Source organism: Lagenorhynchus albirostris, chromosome 6 (assembly GCF_949774975.1).
Source record: "Lagenorhynchus albirostris chromosome 6, mLagAlb1.1, whole genome shotgun sequence".
Classification (NCBI taxonomy): domain Eukaryota; kingdom Metazoa; phylum Chordata; class Mammalia; order Artiodactyla; family Delphinidae; genus Lagenorhynchus; species Lagenorhynchus albirostris.
The window spans coordinates 113,914,729-113,920,146 of record NC_083100.1 but is presented as its reverse complement, the minus strand read 5'-3'; positions in this window follow the sequence as shown (position 1 = coordinate 113,920,146).

Here is a 5,418-nt window from a genome sequence, read left to right as displayed (position 1 = left end):
TTATCATTTTAGGTATTACATTTAGGTATTTGATCTATTTTGAGTTAACTTTTGTATATAGTGTTAAGATAAGTGTTCAATTTCATTCATTTTAATGTGTATATCCAGTTTTCTCAACATCATTTGTTGAAAAGACTGTCCTTTTCCCATTGAATTGTCTCTTTCCTCATTGAATTGTCCCTTCCCCGTAGCATGATTTCAGCACCCTTGTCAAAAGTTATTTGATCATATATGTGAGGGCTTATTTCTTGGCTCTCTGTTCTATTCCACTGGTTTATATGTTTTTCTTTAGGCTGGTACCACACTGTTTTGGTTACTGTAGTTTTGTAATAAGTTTTTAAATCAAGAAGTCTGAGATCTTACATTGTTCTTTTTTGAGATTGTTTTGACTGTTGCAGGTCTCTTGAGATTCTATATGAATTTTATGATGGATTTTTCTATTTCTGCAAAAATTGGGGTTTTTAGGGATTGCATTGAATCTGTAGATAGTTGTGGGTAGTACTGACATATTAACAGTATTAAGTCTTGTAATTCATGAACATAGGATATCCTTCCATTTGCTAGTGTCTTCTTTAATTTTTTTCAGCAGTGTTTTGTAGTTTTCACTGTACAAATCTCTTGCCTCCTTAAGTTTATTACTACATATTTTATTCTTTTTGATGCTCTTTTAAATGGAATTATTTTCTTAATTTCCTTTTTGGATTATTTATTGTTAATGTATAGAAAAAAATGATTTTTGTGTGCTCATTTTGTATCCAACAACTGTGCTGAATTCTTTTATCAGTTCTGACAGTGTGTGTGTTTGTTTATGTGTGTGTGTGTGTGTGTAATCTGTAGAGTTTTCTATATATAAGGTCATGCAGTCTGTGAAAAGTGATAGTTTTACTCTTTCCTTAACAATTTGGATGCCTTTTATTTCTTTTTGTTGCCTATTTGCTCTGTCTAGAACTTTTAATACTATGTTGAATAGAAGTGGCAAAAGTGGTCATTCTTGTCTTGTTCTAAATTTGGTAAGTTTTAAGCAGGTGATTGGCAAGGTCCTATCCAAGTTGTCTGATGATCACTTTGGCTGCTGAATGGAGGATGGCTGGAAAGGCCAAGACTGGAGGCAAAAACATTAATGAAGGAGCTTTTCTGTAGTCCATGTAAGGGAACAAACTTGTTTAGAGGCAGTGAGGTGAGGCAGCAATAGTGACACCCAGTGCCTAGTGATCCTACACAGATGTGAGAGGCTCTAATGGCCAATGAACCATCCATTGCCAAAGCTAGAGGACAGTTCAGGGTAGGATGATACTACATTCCTCTCCACATTCTCATTCAGAAGGGGTCAAATTAAAATCAAAACCAAAGACTCTCAGCATGTGTGTTTGGAAGGTGCTTGCTAAGTCAAATATTCTGGCCTATGGTCTCTTCATAAGCAGTGTAGATTACATGGCAAACATGAAAGGCAGTAAGGGAAGCAAACCACTCCATCCAGACTACACCCCTTCCTTTCTCACACTCCCCACACTAACACCTTCTACAGAAAAGTGTAGAACCTTTCGATCCCAGGGTTACCAGAAGCAAGTGGTGAATAGTCATTCTTCAGTGTCCCAAGCTGGGAATAAGAGTTTCTGTCACTGGTCATGTGTCAGTGGAAGGGAACCATGTAGCATATATCTTGAAAATGAACATCTTGCATCAAGAGCCAGGACCAGCAACAGAATATCTTGGGTTCTGGATACTCAAATGATTACTTCTAAAACAGAGCAAGACTGTCAAAAATATATATCACTTTGTGCCATTCCAGATACTGGAATCTTTACTGCAATAATCAAGTAGTCCAGGGAATGACAATTGAATCCAGGTCTTTCAAACTTGAAAGCCCACACTCTATTCTTTGTGGTTCTGGAATCTTCTGATTGTACTACTTTGTTCTGTTTCCTGCTCTGTCTGCATGGTATACAATCAGTAGCAAATTTTCTCAGACTCTGTCTACAGTTGCTCAATGTTCACCTGAAAATTGACATTTCTTTTTAGACATAAGTTTTACACCAGCCAGTATACTTAGAAATGCTTCACACAAACTGCATCTCTTAGGAAAAGCTTTATTTAAATAATTAATTAATTAATTAATTAATTTGTGGCTGTGTTGAGTCCTTGTTGGCTGCATTGGGTCTTCGTTGCTGTGCGTGGGCTTTCTCTAGTTGTGCCAAGCAAGGGCTACTCTTCGTTGTGGTGCACGGGCTTCTCGTTGCAGAGCATGGGCTCTAGGCATGTGGGCTTCAGTAGTTGTGGCACGTGGGCTCAGTAGTTGTGGTTTGCAGGCTCTAGAACATAGTCTCAATAGTTGTGGCACATGGGCTTAGTTGCTCTGGGGCATGATGTGGGATCTTATTTCCCTGACCGGGGCTCGAACCCATGTCCCTTGCATTGGCAGGTGGATTCTTAACCACTGCACCACCAGGGAAGTCCCAGCAGACGGATTCTTAACCACTGCACCAGGGAAGCCCAGGAAAGGCTTTTTTAAAAATTGTGGGTACTGTAGTCAAATAGGTATTTTCACTCCAAGTGCAGCGTGTTTTCTGGCCATCTTCTTTTGTTCGTTCTCCATTACATGGCCATGGGAGAATTAATTTCTTCTCCACTAGATAGGAGAAGAATCTCCCTTTTGGGGCCCAGAGTGACTCCTGGGAGTAGTATGGATGTTATGGTGCTCCCTATACAGTACCATCAGACACGGAGCCAGTTGGCTACAGTGGAAGGTGTGAATGCATTTTGCTCCTGCTGTCAAGAGAGCTGCACCAGAGCTGCTCATTCAGAAGCATGTTTTGAAGTCTTAACTCTCTCAGGGGTGGAGAACTGGAAGGAGGTTGAAGAAGTCCAAAAGTCAGAAGACTCAGGAAAACTGAAACCTTGGCCAAAATTGAGAATGGGGATGATGGTAAGAGGAGCTGAATATTCTTACTGTGGGATCATCCTCAGATCCAGGCTAGCCAAAAATCAAACCCAAGGGAGATGACATAGACCCTAAAAGTGAGGGTAGTAATGGGTGGCAATTCTCAGAAAGGAGTTACAGTCATGGGGACTTTGTAAGTATCAGTGAGCATGTTCTAACTGTAGTGGAGAATTTATGTGCAAATAATATGCTCCCAAGTGATACCCACTCTGGGAGCTCTGTTGATTATAGCATTTGGCCTTTGAAAAGCTTCATGAGAAGGAAACATGTTTAGAAAAGGTGACTTATTATTCTAATTTAACATTTACATGCCTTTGCCATGCTTATTTTAAAGAAATTAATTCTGATTTATAAATGTTTATTTGATTGATTTTGGTTTTCAGGGGCTAAAAAGCGAAAAGTAGAAATGGCCTGTGAAAGCCCTGGTGACCACCAGACACCATCAGATTCCTTCTGAGCCTTGGATGGCCCTGGTCATTAAGGCATTAAGACCAACAGGGGCTGCGAGGGGACAGTTTCAAGTTAAAAGGAATGATGCAAGGATGGCAGAGGGAGGAAGCTGGGCTCATAAACCCAGGAAGATGAGACAGGTTAGGGTTAGAAACCAGGAGGGCAATCAGGGACCAGGAAACCAGACTAGAAGCTAGAAACCAAAGAAAATGGATCAGAGGTGAAGGCAGACATGAAGAGTTGATTAGAAAGTTCACTGTCTAGGCTGGTGGTTCTCAATCCCGGCCACACATGACAATCACCTGGGAAGTGACCTGCCCTTCATCACCTCTCAGATTTTTTTCAGGTTTTTCCAGTAGGACTTTTATGTCCATACTCCAATGGAGACTTCCCTGCCAAGGGCAATAATGATGTTGATATTCAATTTCCTAAATTTAAAGAATACTTTTTTTTTCATTCAACTTATCTAACTTCCAACAGAATCCTATGCAGTCAATACTTCTCCTCTAAACTTTTTCTTCTCTTGGCTTCCATGACACCATTCTTGACACCATATATATATATATATATATACACACATACACACACACACACACACACACACACATATATATATATATACATATATATGTATATATATGTGTATATATATACACATATAGATATATGGCGGCTCAATTTTGAACTTCTCTTTTGAACTTCTCAGTGTTGGGATATTCCAGGAGATCATCTCTTTCCCTCTCTCTTCCTCTCTTCTCTTGTCTTCCCCATCTCACCACCCCTCTCCTCTTCTCCCTTCTTTTCCCCTCTTCTTTTACTTCCCTTCTCTTTATTTTTCTCCTCTTTCTAAACATCTATACTCATATCCTGTGTGACCTATCAGTGCCCATGGCTTTAAATACCACCCATACACTTAGGAGATCTGAATCAGTCAGTCAGGATAGACTAGATTCTGTAGTATTAACAATTTCCAATTTCATCACTGTAACATACGTAAGGTCTGTTTCTTGCCTGTGCTACAGATCCAACTTATGTCAGCAGGAGTTTTTCCTCATTGTAGTCCTTCTGGTTGGAGTCATTATCTTGATAGAAGCTCCCATTCTCATGACAGCTGTGAAAGCGGTGAATTGCTCATTGTCTCCTCTGAAGTGTTCTGCTCTGAAAGTGCGATGGATACCGTTACTGTTCCATTTTCCAGATGAGAAACTGAGTCATCAAGAGGCTAAAGTGAGAGGTGAATGCGGGCTGTGTATCCAGAGGTCTATTGTGATCACTCATTTATGAATGAGCACTAAGGCTCAGTGAGGTTGGGCACTTGCAGAGGGCCACATAGTTCTCAAGTGCTTATAAGGAACTCTAGTCTGCTGGGCATCAAAGCCCTCATCTGCCATCTCATCATGCCACCTGTCAGTGGAAATCTATTCTCACTTGTGAAGGAATCATTGTCATCTCTTAAGAATGTCAAGTTTTACTCGAAGGAATAACTTACTAACAATAGCTAACATGCACTTGTGTCTTACAGGATTTAGCTTACTTGACAACAGCTGTATGTAAACAGCACTGTGGAGTAGTTGTGATTATTCCCAGTTTAGAGTGAGGATTGAGAGCTGGAGGAGGGAGGCTTCCTCTAAGGCCACCTAACAAGAGGAGGTGGAGCAGGGGTCTGAGGCTGGATAGGTGACCCCTCACCTTATCACATGACCTCAGATAATTCATTCAAAACGTGCTTTTCCACCAAGACATGGAAATGACCTCAATGTCCATTGACAGATGAATGGATAAAGAAGATATGGTATACGTATACAATGGAATACTACTCAGCCACAAAAAAGAACAAAATAATGCCCTTTGCAGCAACATGGGTACAGCTAGAGATTATCATACTAAGTGAAGTAAGTCAGACAGAGAAATACAAATACCATATGGTATCACTTATATGTGAAATCTAAAAAGTGACACAAATATGAAGCAGAAACACTCATAGACATAGAGAACAGACTTGTGGTTGCCGAGAGGGAGGGAGTTGGTGG